The sequence below is a fragment of the Oryctolagus cuniculus genome, chromosome 6 (assembly GCF_051225735.1).
Source record: "Oryctolagus cuniculus isolate XC-2025 breed Fujian yellow rabbit chromosome 6, ASM5122573v1, whole genome shotgun sequence".
Classification (NCBI taxonomy): domain Eukaryota; kingdom Metazoa; phylum Chordata; class Mammalia; order Lagomorpha; family Leporidae; genus Oryctolagus; species Oryctolagus cuniculus.
The window spans coordinates 6,586,921-6,600,091 of record NC_142872.1 but is presented as its reverse complement, the minus strand read 5'-3'; the positions used below and the strand labels follow the sequence as shown (position 1 = coordinate 6,600,091).

Sequence of the window (13,171 nt, the reverse complement as noted above, 5' to 3'; positions counted from 1 at the left end):
GCACATAGGCAGGCAGAGTTCAGGATGTCCCGGGGTGTTCATCTCCTGAGCCAAGAGCCACAGAGAGGAAGGGGGCTGCTGGGGGCCAGAGGACGGACAAGTCCATCCCAGTGTGAGCTGCACCTTCTCACTGTAGAGCAAGCCGCAGGTGGGGCAGGGGTGAGTCTGCGATGGAACGAATTCGCATTCTAGGAAAACGACGTTTTCGGTGGCTAGGAGGGCAGAAGGTCTGTAGCAGGGGACCTCGAGAACCTTCAGTTTGGCCGAAATCGCCACTGTGGAGATGCGGCAGGTACGCTGGCTGGAATCTGGATCTGTTCCACTAGTTTATTTACGAGCAATGTCCTGAAGCTGCGGTGTGGCCATCACACTGGGCACATTGCAACTGATGGGCAGCACGTGAGGTCAGTGGCTACTGCACTGGGCAGTACCGGCCGGAACAATCTGTCATTGCCGGACATTCCGTTGGTCAGAGCTGATCTGGCCGTGAGCTTTGTGCCCCCACCAGGGACGCGCAGTGTGGAGATTTGGGGGCGTAATTAGGCAGGCAGAGGCCCCTCCTGGCTCGGATGCAACCTGAGTTGTGTGGGTTTTCTGGTTTGCTCCCCCCGCCCCCAGAAAACGTATGGCAGGGTCACTTTGGTTTCTCTTTTTGAGGTGTGGTTCTGTATGGATATTGTAGGATTTTACAAACACCATGAACAGAGATTTTTCAAACTTTGCTTGTTGTGCTTTGGATTGTAAAATAAGTTCCGTGGGTTTTACAGGCGTTAAAAGCAAGAGGATGAAAACGTCACTTCCTGTAGTTGGAATAAATATCATTGTGTAAAATTTTGTTTCATGTGTATGTGGGTGTAGTGGTTCACCGTGCAAATTATGCATTTCACCCTCCGTTATCTTTAAAATGTGGTCCAAAGCCAGGTGTGAACTTGCAAAACTGTTTTCAGCCCCGAAGCACAGAGCACGCAGCAAGTGCGGGCACAGGCACCCTCGTAGGAAGGCTGGATTGAATGCTGCCTGGGGCCTTTGCTTCCCTAAGAGGCGATGTTAAGGCAGTCGCCGAGGGATGGAGGAGGGGCGCGGTGGGGTGGGAGCCTCTGGGTTCCCTCCTTTCGTACCTGATGGCGAAGGCATCTGCAAAGAAGGCACTGTGCAGGTATGAGATGGGCGCGCGGCCTGCCTTACTCGCCAATCCTTGTTTCCCGCGCTGTTGAAGCGGTTTCAGCGCTGGAGTCCCCTGGCCCGTTTCCTTGGCTCCTGCGGAGTCAGGTGGTTTGAGTGCATGATCAGTGTTGATCACTCTCTTCTGTGGCTCAGGCTGCGCGCCTCCCGTAGCCCAGGTGAGACCTGGGTTTTCTGATACCCAAGGCCTTGCTTTCCCTGCTGGCTCTAGAGGGTGCACAGTGTGTTTCCCAGGGCTGCGCACGGGAGCAGCATTCTGCCTTCTGTTCTCCAAGTGCTGGGCCTCCTGCTGATGTCAGGCTGGCTGCTTTGCTGGGTGAGAAGGAACCGGCTAAACTGAACCTTGCACGTGCTTTGCTCTGCCTTGCTGGCTCCAGCCCCATCCTGGTGGGAGGTAAGCATACGTGCAGCACGGGTACCAGGACTCTGCCTGGCTGGGCGCCAGGCCCATAGCTGCACGTCTCCTGCACTAGAGAACTAACAAGAGGTTTTAACACTCATCACTCCCTGAAAATCCTGCTCACCGGGAGACTTGAGGGTCATGGGATGTCTGTTTATTGCAATCTGAGCTCTGGAGGGCAGGGAGCTTCCTTGTGTGCTTATGGCCACCTGGTGACGCTGGGATGCACTTGGGACCTATTAGGTGTCCAGGGTGTGCGCCCACAGTGGCAGCACCTGCCTTGACAGTATCACAGAGCCTCGTGGAGAACCCGACCCACTGGGCTGGAAACGGCAGGTGAGGCCAGGCTGTGAGCCAATCTGCCCCTGCTGATTCTGGTTCACAGTGATGTCTGAGAGCCACGGGTTCAGGGAGGCCTTAAGTCAGGAGAGCCCAGGGTGCTGCGGGAGATTGCTATGTGCTCTTTCCGCATGGGTTTTCTTATTTTGCTTTTCACGGGTTCATCGCGTGGGTTAGAAAAGAAGAGAATGAAATTTTAGGAGCCAGTGAGCTCGTCTCTGGAAACCTCGCCTGTCAGCCTTTGGAGATGTAATGAATGAGATCCAGTCTCTGGTCACTCCTGTGCGGAAGTCAGTCCCCAAGGTGAGCCTTGTACCTGACCATACCTGCTGAGGCTGAGCTGTGGAATCACTGGAACCGATGTTGGAATAAATATCCAGATACAAACTTCTCATTTGAACCGGTAATTCCAGTGTCGAAAATCTACCGGAAGGCAGTCGTCAGAGATGCCATTAGTGGTTTTTACAGGCTCTGCTTTAATTTCCTGCCATGGAAATCTGTAAATGCCCAACTTTAGAGAAATAAGTAAAGGAAATTATGATACCAGCATTTTTTGGATTATGACACAGCCAATAGTATGTTCTTGAAGAATTTTAGTGACAGGGAATGTGTTAGACCTGAAGCTAAACAAAAAACGCAGTTTGCAAGATGAGAGACTTCAGGAAGTTTGTGTGAATAGAATGTGGCGGTGGAGAGGTGGGAGGGAACACACGGACTCTTCCTGGGATGGGTCGTAGGCTGTCGGTTTCCTCAGCATTCCCTTGACTTTGATGGCTTACAGTGAATGACTCTTAGAACTGGGATGCCACGTTGGCCTTGGTTACCCAGTACTAACAAGTTAAAAGGGAACTTCCTGATGGTTGTCCTACTTTGCTAGTGTCACAACCATGTTCAGATTTCCTGCCAGTTTCAGTCTACCCCTCTGTTGGAATGGGGGGCTGATTTTATTCTTTTTTATTATTTATTTGACAGAGTTAGACAGTGAGAGAGAGAGAGACAGAGAGAAAGGTTTCCTTTCCATTGGTTCACCCCCCAAATGGCTGCCACGGCCGACTGATCTGAAGCCAGGAGCCAGATGCTTCCTCCTGGTTTCCCATGCGGGTGCAGGGCCCAAGCACTTGGGCCAACCTCCACTGCACTCCCGGGCCACAGCAGAGAGCTGGACTGGAAGAGGAGCAACCAGGACTAGAACCCGGGGTGCCGGCGCCATAGGCGGAGGATTAGCCTAGTGAGCTGCGGTGCTGGCCCCTTTTTTCTTTTTCTTTTCTTTTTTTATTTATTTGCGGGGCTGATTTTATAAAGACCCACACAAGGAGACTTTGTGTCCGTTCCTAATGTGGTCTTTCTCAAACGGAGGGTTTAGGATGGTGAATTTCTTGCTGTAGTTAGAAGAGCTTAGGGTCAGTTCAGAGGGGTGGCAGGTGTCTTGGGGAAACAGGGCTCGAGCCCTGAGGCCAACTTTTTCAAGAGAGGAAGAATGGCGCCCAGGGCAGGAAGACAGCGAGTGGATGTGTGGGCGACCCACCGAGGTCTGCGGGGCTCCTGGGCCGATGCGCCAGCCCCTCAGTGACCCTTGGGCAGTCTGGCAAGGCACTGCCTCTGCTTAGCGAAGTATCTCTTGTTCCCAGGAGTCCTCTTGTTTGCAGTGAAATCTAACTCAGCGAAAGAGAGCTGGCATTCACACCCCTGGTGCTGGGGGGTAGAAGCTGACCTCAACCATTCTAGGCAGCTGGGATCTGAGTGCACCAGGTGGAAGGCATGGCAGTGTTGGCCTGGTGCCTCGCAAGTGAGCACGGCTCTGGTGTCCATGGGCCTGAGTGGTGCAGTTTGCCTGCAGTTTTAGGGTGAAAACAGTTTTACAGCTTCGATCTTCGTAGAATTTCCCATGGTGTGGGGAGTGGAGTAATTGTTTCTCCTGGGCTGGTGGGTGGCGATGATGTCGCAGATGGATTTGAGATGTCCGTGTCGGGCAGGCTCAGTTCGTCGGGTGTTCGGGTGTCTGTACGCTGCTCTGTGCCCAGCACTCCTCCTCCTCTCTGTGACGCAGTTGGGAACGAATGCTCTGTGTGTGCTGGGGCCAGGCCCCTCTCTCAGTTCCGCCTTTTCCATGTTTGATTTTGTGAAGGCAGCTTGTGGTCATTTTATGTAGGATCCTAACAGTCAGACTGGGAGTTTGACAACTTTGAGTCTTCACAACCAAGAATAAGGCGCCTTCCTGTTTCTTCAAGAGTCTGCGTGTTTTTCTTGACTGTTTCAAAGTTGTCTACCTAGAACCAGGGCGTTCCCTGCCAATTTCACATCCGTCAATGTCATTCTGTCGATACTGCCACCTTTTCTCTCAAATTGTGTGGTTACTGTTTTTCTATGAGACACCCATTGATGCAATGTGTTCGTGTAACAATAAGACATGGCGCAGAGATCTCCTGTTTGTTAGTTTGCACCTGTTTGTCCTGCTGCCTGTGGGTGTGAAGTCCGATTCTGAGAGCCTGAGCAACTTGCTCTATTCCAAATTTTAGGTCTTTTTTGTTCCCAATCTCTCCGCTAATTGTAATTGGTGAGGAATACATTGAAGATGGGTGGTGGTAGTGTATACCCTTGAAAAGGTAACTGACACTCAGGAGATGTTTCTAATAGTGATTATGGTGACGGTAAACACTGCTGAGCGTGTGTGGTGCTAACCTTGTGCCAGGAAGTCCTCTGAGTGCTTCGTTCAAGCCACCATCAGGATGTCTGCATCTGGGGCCAGCCCTGTGGCTTAGTGGGTAAAGCCACTGCCTGCAGTGCCAGCATCTGTACAGGTACCGGTTCGAGTCCTGACTGCTCCACTTCCAATCCAGATCCCTGCTAATGTGCCTGAGAAAGCAGAGGAAGATGGCCCAGGTACTTGGGCCCCTGCAGCCACGTGGGAGTCCTGCAAGAGGCTCCTTGCTCCAGGTTTCAGATAGGCTCAGCTCTGGCCGTTGTGGCCATCTGAGAGTGAATCAGTAGATGGAAGACCTCTCTCTCTGTTTTCTCTTTGCCTCTGCTTTTGTAACTCTGCCTTTCAAATAAATAGCTAAATCTTTAGAAAGAATGTTTGCATTTGGCGTGAGATATGTTTTCATCACGCCAGGGAGTTGTGTTCTTCATCCTTTGCATTTGATGTTCAAAGTCGAATACCACTTCAGCTTCTGCATAGGTGAGTGCATGCAAAGTTTTTCTTTTGACCTTGGGTTGAGTGGTTGAGGTCCATGATTTAATGTCTTGACGTTTAGTCCTCCTGGTGTGAGTGATACATCATCCTTTTCGTTGGGTGCTAGGTCCTGTTTGCTTAGCTTTTTACACAACATATTTGGGTTACTGTTCACGAGTGAGATAAAGCTACAGCTTCTCTTCTTGCTATGCTTGTCAGAGGTGCACATCACCATCGTGCAGGCGTTTGAGTAAATTGGCAGTGTGTTCCGCCTCTGTGCTGGAAAACGTTGCACAGTTGGGTTTGCTCCTTGAAGGTGGCATGGCAGTCGCCTGTCGCAGCATCTGCATGTGAGCACTGGAGAGGAGACTCCAAGAATTTCTGCCTAATGCTTTGTACCTCCCGCTCTCTGCCATGCTCTCACTTCAATTCCTTGGTGGTTTGTTTATTCCGTTGCCTTCCCCAATCTCAAACACATTTTTATCCTCAGATTTAATCCCACATTCTTTTTTTCTTTAAGATTTATGTGTTAGTTATTTGAAAGGCAGAATGAGAGGGGGTGGGCTCATCCGATGGTTTACTCTCCAAATGGCCGCAACAGCTGGGGCTGTGCCATGCCAAAGCCAGGAGCCTGGAGATTGTTCAGGGTGTCCCATGTGGGTGCAGGAGCCAAGCACGTGGGCCGTCCTCTGCTGCTTTCCCAAGCACATTATCAGGGAGCTGGGCTGGAAGTGGGGTAGCTGGGTCTCAAACCAGTGCCCATATGGGATGCCGGCGTCAGAGCGGCAGCTTACGCTGCTACAGCACAACGCCAGCCTCTTAATCTCCAGGGTCTACCTATTATAAAACATCGCCATACTGCTTTTTGTTTATGTTGTTATAGCAGTTTTTTTTTTTTCCTGAAATAGTGACTATTCCAAAAACACCCATGTTGTTCATGTCAAAGACACGGGATCTAGAGAACAGGCTTGCTGTCCAGATGAGGGGGAGGGAGGACAGGTGTGAGAGATCCTGAGGGAGCTGAGGCCCTGTGGCTGGCTTAGTGAGGGAGATTGACTTGGCCTTCGAGAGCCGGCACGGTTCGCAGAAGCGGAGTTTGTGGGCGTCAGGGGTGAGTCCGTCCCACTGGGCCATCAGGCTGGACGGCCAGGAAAGGGCACAGAGCAGTCTTGGTGCCACATGCATTTCACAGTGAGCTCACAGGCTGTCGCTTCCCCATTCGCGGAGGAATGACACAGGACCCTGAGCTGTTGTTTTGTCTGCTCTGCCCTTCCCGGGTTAGCTGCCGTTCCCTCACTTGCAGAGGAACGACGCCATCCTGGGTTAGCTGCCGGCCCCTCCACCTCCGTGGAGGGGCGGCACACCGCCGGCCGGCTCTCTCGGGGGCTGCTCAGATGTTCCTCAGGTGTTCCTTCAGATGTTCCTGGTGCATGTTGTTTCTCTCCTCCTTTATAGTCCTCTTCCACCAATCCCAACTCTGCTACCCACACGCCGAGCATGCTGCTCTCCTCCAATCAGGAGCAGGATCAGCTCCTGCAGCTTATCAAACTGATGAGGCAGCTGCGTAGAGGTTGTTTGGTCTCTCTCTCTCAGCGCCATATTGTGGGAGAGCAGATGCATAGAATTAGTCCTAGTTCCAGTAATTTAGTCTAGTCTCAGTTGCTCCCCACAACAGGCTACCTCTGCCGCCCCTCCTTGTTTCAGATGTAGACCATGACCTTACCTGCTGAATGTCCACCTTGGGTGGAGGATGTGTGCAGACACATGGGGCAGAGGCCGTGCTGGCTCTGTGGCCTGTGAGCACCAGGGACCCTGCCCCAGGGCTGAGCATGTGTCCCATGGTGTTGTGTGCAGTTGGCTTTGCTAATTGAAGCCATGTAACATCTCGGCTCTTGGTAGACGTTGAGGGAGGGACGGCGTCTCACTCATCCCCTAGCATCTGTTGACTGGTTCCTGTGCAGGATTACATTGAGCAGGCTGACATGCAGTAGAAGGATGGCCAAGGGTGGATTAGCACCCAGGGCACACAGCCCAGTGAGCGGAAGGGCCTAGGGGAGGCCGGTTGGCTGCAGGGAGGTAACGCTCTCGGGCCGTGTGGTGAAGTGCAGGGATGCGGGGAGCAGGGGGAGCTGCAAATGAATCAGGCGGGACAGAACTGAACACCTTCCAGGCAAACCTGTCCATCCCATTTCCCCAGGGTCCTTCCCATCATGTAGCTTTCCAGGTAGGAGCAGGAGGGAATTCCAAGATGGCTCTTCCTCCCTGGCCTTCGTCTCCAGTTTGTCCTCAAATCCTATTGCCTTGTTAACTCCGTCTAGTATCTCCCTACCTGTCCCTCTACCCATAGCCCCTGCATTGTTCCAGGCTTTGATTCCATGTGTAATTACTGCAGCAGCTGGGAGTCTGCTAAGCCTTGACCTCTCCTCCCCTTGGATCCACGTGATGCGTTAGGATCCTTCCAAGCCCTTAGCAGAGCTGGTGGGGTTCTTCATGGCTTTCTCTCCCTCCTCCTCCCAAGTCTGGCTGTCATTACACCAACCCTATGCCCAAACCTGTCGGCGTACACCCAGGGCCAGCCGCGGTGAACTGGCGTGTTCTCTGAGCAGTTACTCTAGGCCTCTAGGGAATGACACAAGGTTGTTGCTGCCAGTTGCCCCTCTGCTTGGGATACCCACTTCCCTCCAGACGCTAAGATCGGACTCTTCCCTCACTCCTTCCTGGCTAGCCCAAACACTGCCTCTGCCATGAAATGGCTCAGACCATCCCCTGTGGGGCAGCACGCCCCTTCTGTTGTTGACTCATTGACAGCCCCCCGTCATCTGTTCCTCATGAATCAGACCGACTCCCCAGACTCCAAGGGCAGAGATCCGTTCTCAGCCTCAAGTACTTGGCTTGCCCTTGTGTTGAGTGCTCTGAAATGCTAACTGAAGAGGCGGCTTCCTCTCTGTCCCTCTCTCTCCTCTCCAACTCTGCCTTTCAAGTGAATATATATATATATATATATATATATTTGATTAAAATATATATAATTTGATTAAAAAAGAATGAGACTTAGAATTTTGGCCGGAATGATCTGTGGAGATGAAAGTTTACACAAGAAACTGCGGCATTGAGTGTAATGTATCTCCTTAGGGCTGGATCCTATGCAGGAGCCCTGTAAACCCATCCGCTGGTCCAAAGCCAGGGCTGAGACACTCACAAGACACAGGGGTGCTGGGAATCCTTTCGCTTTCTTGTCCCTGCAACTCTTCTCTCTGCCAGTCCTCTCAACACTGAATCTGAATTTGTGACAGCACTTGCCAAAGCACAATCCCACCTCTAAGCCCTGGAATATAGAAATTGACCCTAATCTGACATCCTGTAATCTTTTTAAAAAAATATTTGAGAGGAAGAGTTACAGAGAAAGGGAGGGAGAAACAAAGGGAAAGGTCTTGGTTCACTTCCCAGATGGCTGCAGCGGCTGGAGCTGTGCTGATCCGAAGCCAGGAGCCAGGAGCTTCTTCAGGGTCTCCCACGTGGGTGCAGGGGCCCAAGGACTTGGGCCGTCTTCTGTTGCTTTCCCAGGCCCTTGGAAGAGAGCTGGATTGGAAGTACAGCGGCAGGACTGAAACCAGTGCCCACAGGGGATGCTGGCGCTGTAGGTAGAGGCTTCACCTGCTATGCCGCAGTGCTGGCCCTGCCTTGCAATCTTCTCAGCTCATGACTGGTTCTTCAGTTTCTGACGTCCCTAGTCGGTCCTCGATTTCGTCCATCTCGGGAGGGGCCCTTTCCATCCCAAACCCAAACCCACCTGCCCAGTCTGTCCAGCTGTCCGGTGGAAATGGACATGGACAATATGTGTGAATGATTGTTTTCAGATTCTCACTCCAGATAGACACAAAACAAGGGATAATGATCTTAAGGCTTTGAGGGAATAATTATTTTGGGGTATCTCAAAGATCATTTTTCTATAGTAGGGTGGACAGTGACCTATTGTAGGCAGCTGGTGTGCTTCTAGAAGGTTCTGAGATACTGGTGATGGCCAACAGAACACTGATAGCTGTTTGTAGTCCTGGGAACCCTCTGGGGAGTGTTATGTGGACTGGGCTTGGAAGCAGCCGGGATTGGCTGCTTGGAGATGAGTCCTGGGAGGTGCCAGGGTTTGCCTGGTGTTTAATGGGGCGTGAGTCATGCTGTTGGCCACAGTCAGCCGTGGCTCAACAGGGAAAACCAGGGGCCCCTGTGGTCAGCAAGGGGATGGCTCTACTTTGCTCAGCATCTGTCATGCGAGAGGGCAGGAGGGAGGCTAAATGACCCCAGAAAGCTCTGTGTGGAGAGGGAAAGAAATGGCTCCTGAGTTGGTTTTGCTGGATATGCCTGTGATGCGAGACCAAAGGACAGTCGCTTAGGGGAAGTTGTATGCTGACATTATCGAGGGTCTGTCACTGAATGGTACCATATGATTAATTGCGTTCCTCCACAGTTACCCAGTAGAGGGTGTTCTCTCCATTTTATACGCAGGTAAACAGGCTCAGGGAGCGTCAGAGAATCCTCTAAGATTCACAGTCAGCAGGTGGCAGAGCCCAGGGTGCCTGAAGCAGCCCAGCTTCTGAGCCTGGGCCTTCGGTTGTTCCAGCCGGAATGCATGTGTGAGGGCAGCCCCCGGGCCACCTGCTCGAGAGGTGAGGTGAACGGAAGCAAGGCCTGTGCTGCGCTTTGGCAGCAGGAGGACATGCAGCAGCACAGGGACAGGCACAGGTGATGGCGGTCTAGGCTGGGCTGCTCCATGAGTGAAAACCGGATGGCTGACGGCAGTTAACTGACTATTTCGGATGCTGGCAGAGAAGATTGAGAGTGTTCACAACACACAGAAGAAGTGTCTGAAGTGGCACACGGGCTAGTGAGATGGGAAGTCACACTCCTGTGCAATGACTGGGCATCAGTTCAAAACACGTGGATCTGCACGGTTCTTACCAAGGTGGTGGTGCAGAAAGTGGAAGCAGATGGGGTGGATGGGAGACTGGAATGGGTTTGTGCACTGCAGGGAAACCCTGGACCCATCCTCTTCCCCGGATCCCATGGCAGGGGGCCCACAGGAGGCCTGGGTACGGGTTGTGGCAAGGTTGGGGGAGGGATGAGAAAGCTGAGCCGTGGGGAGGGCGTGGCGCAGTCGGGAAAGGACGGGTTGCTGAGCCGAGGGGTGAGGACTGGGAGAGGGCTGTGCTGAGCCCAGGGAGGCAGTGCCCTGAGCACAGGAGACTGAATGGGACCCGCGGGACTAGAACCCAGGACAGAGCCCCCAGGAAAAGGGCGGAAACTGAGCAAAGTCCAATCCAGAGGGATTTCTAGCTGTTGCAGAGTGACCGTGCTTCTTTGGCTTCTGAAGTCGCCTCGTGCAGCGCGTGAGGTGGATCGTGGTCCCGCACTTCTCCCTGTGCCAGAAAATCCCGACATCACTCGCCGCCAGTCTCTGACTGCTTCTGATGCCGAGATCCAAGGTTTTACAACGCGAGATTGGCACTGGATACGCAGGGACTTATCTAGGTCAGGTTTCAGGATTAATGGATTCTACCCTCAGGAAATCAGCAGCTGCTTTTCACTTATAATCAGATTTTTTTTTTATTACTCTTAATGACCTTTTAACCTATTTTTGCGTAAAGTCAGTCTTCTCCTCTGGGAATGCCGATTCCTTAATAGACTTCGGCGTTACAGCTCTTTATGGAAAATAGTATTTCAGTGGGGGATGTAGGGACAGTATCCAACAACACTGCCTGTGTTTGGAAAAATGTGAGATTTGGCCCATTTTTAAATAATGAGAACTCTAAATAGGAAACATAACTTTTCAAAAACCTGCTGATCAAAAAATGTAGAAAGCTTGCTCAGATATTAAAAAAAAAAAAAAGATTTAGCCCAGACAACAGCCATTACTAATGCAGCTGCCCTCTGCTACCCTCTCCCCGCCTCCAAACTCCACAATGTATTTTTTTTATCTTTTATTTAATGAATATAAATTTCCAAAGTACGACTCATGGGTTACAATGGCTTCCCCCCCCATACCGTCCCTCCCACCCACAAACCTCCCCTTTCCCACTCCCTCTCCCCTTCCATTCACATCAAGATTCATTTTCGATTATCTTAATATACAGAAGATCAGCTTAGTATACCTTAAGTAAGGATTTCAACAGTTTGCTCCCACACAGAAACATAAAGTGAAAAATAATAGATGATTTTTTTTAAATGATGATGAAATCAGATCAGACCTCTTGTCATGTTTAATCCCAGTGAGAGTCAAGTTGGGAATTGATAATTTCTTTTTTTTTTTTTTACAGAAGATCAGTTTAGTGTACATTAAGTAAAGATTTCAGTCGTTTGCACCCCCATAGAAACACAAAGTGAAATATACTGTTTGAGTACTCATTATAGCATTAAGCCTCAGTGTACAGCACATTAAGGACAGAGATCCTACATGAGGAGTAAGTGCACAGTGACTCCTGTTGTTGACTTTACAAATTGACACTCCTGTTTATGGCATCAGTAATCTCCCTATGCACCAGTCATGAGTTTCCAAGGCTATGGAAGCCCCTTGAGTTCTCCGACTCTTATCTTGTTTAGACACGATCATAGTCAAAGTGGAGGTTCTCTCCTCCCTTCAGAGAAAGGCACCTCCCTCTTTGAAGACCTGTTCTTTCCACTGGGATCTCACTCACAGAGATCTTTTTGCCAGAGTGTCTTGGCTTTCCATGCCTGAAATACTCTCATGGGCTTTTCAGCCAGATCCGAGTGCCTTTAGGGCTGATTCTGAGGCCAGAGTGCTATTTAGGACATCCGCCATTCTATGAGTCTGCTGAGTATCTCACTTCCCATGTTGGATCACTCTCCCCTTTATTTATTCTATCAATTAGTATTAGCAGGTACTAGACTTGTTTATGTGCTCCCTTTGACTCTTAGTCCTTTCGTTATGATCAATTGTGAACTGAAATTGATCACTTGGAATAGTGAGATGGCATTGGTACATGCCACCTTGATGGGATTGAATTAGAATCCCCTGGTATGTTTCCAACTCTACCAATTGGGGCAAGTCAGCCTGAGCATGCCCCAAATTATACATCTCTTCCCTCTCTTATTCCCACTCTTATGTTTAACAGGGATCACATTTCAGTTAATTTTCAACACTTAAGAATAACTGTGTGATAATTACAGAATTAAACCAGTCATATTAAGTAGAACAGACAAAAAAAATACTAAGAGGGATAATGTATTAAGTTGTCCATTAGCAGTCAGGGCTATGCTGATCAAGTCACCATTTCTCATAGTGTCCATTTCACTTCAGGAGGTTTCCTTTTTGGTGTTCAGTCAGTTGTCACCGATCAGGGAGATCATATGGTATTTGTCCCTTTGGGACTGGCTTACTTCACTCAGCATGATGTGTTCCAGATTCCTCCATTTTGTTGCAAATGACTGGATTTCGTTGTTTCTTACTGCGGTATAGTATTCTAAAGAATACATATCCCATAATTTCTTTATCCAGTCTACCATTGATGGGCATTTAGGTTGGTTCCAGGTCTTGGCTATTGTGAATTGTGCTGTAATAAACATTAGGGTGCAGACCGCTTTTTTGTTTATCAATTTAAACTCCTTTGGGTAAATTTCAAGGATTGGGATGGCTGGGTCGAATGGTAGGGTTATATTCAGGTTTCTGAGGAATCTCCAGACTGATTTCCATAGTGGCTTGACCAGTTTGCATTCCCACCAACAGTGGGTTAGTGTCCCTTTTTCCCCACATCCTCGCCAGCATCTGTTGTTGGTAGATTTCTGTATGTGAGCCATTCTAACCGGGGTGAGGTGAAACCTCATTGTGCTTTTGATTTGCATTTCCCTGATTGCTAGTGACCTTGAACATTTTTTCATGTGCCTGTTGGCCATTTGGATTTCCTCTTTTGAAAAATGTCTATTGAAGTCCTTGGCCCATCTCTTAAGTGGGTTGTTGGTTTTGTTTTTGTGGAGTTTCTTGATCTCTTTGTAGATTCTGGTTATTAACCCTTGATCTGTTGCATAGTGTGCAAATATTTTTTCCCATTCTGTCGGTTGTCTCTTCACTC

The 13,171-nt window shown here is 50.1% G+C and overlaps 1 long non-coding RNA gene across 8 annotated transcripts in view; it reads left to right on the top strand.

Moving 5' to 3' along the window:
• Nucleotides 1-1,063: 1,063 nt before the first annotated feature.
• Nucleotides 1,064-13,171, top strand: part of LOC103346548 (uncharacterized) — a 199,429-nt gene continuing 187,321 nt past the window's right edge. For 2 of the 8 annotated variants that reach the window (XR_016235044.1, XR_016235045.1), the window contains exon 1: nt 1,693-2,224. This is a non-coding gene — a long non-coding RNA (uncharacterized LOC103346548). Of the gene's footprint in view, nt 1,577-1,685; nt 2,225-13,171 lie in introns of those variants that run through there. The other 6 variants (XR_016235046.1, XR_016235049.1, XR_016235048.1 and 3 more) reach the window with 6 other exon arrangements.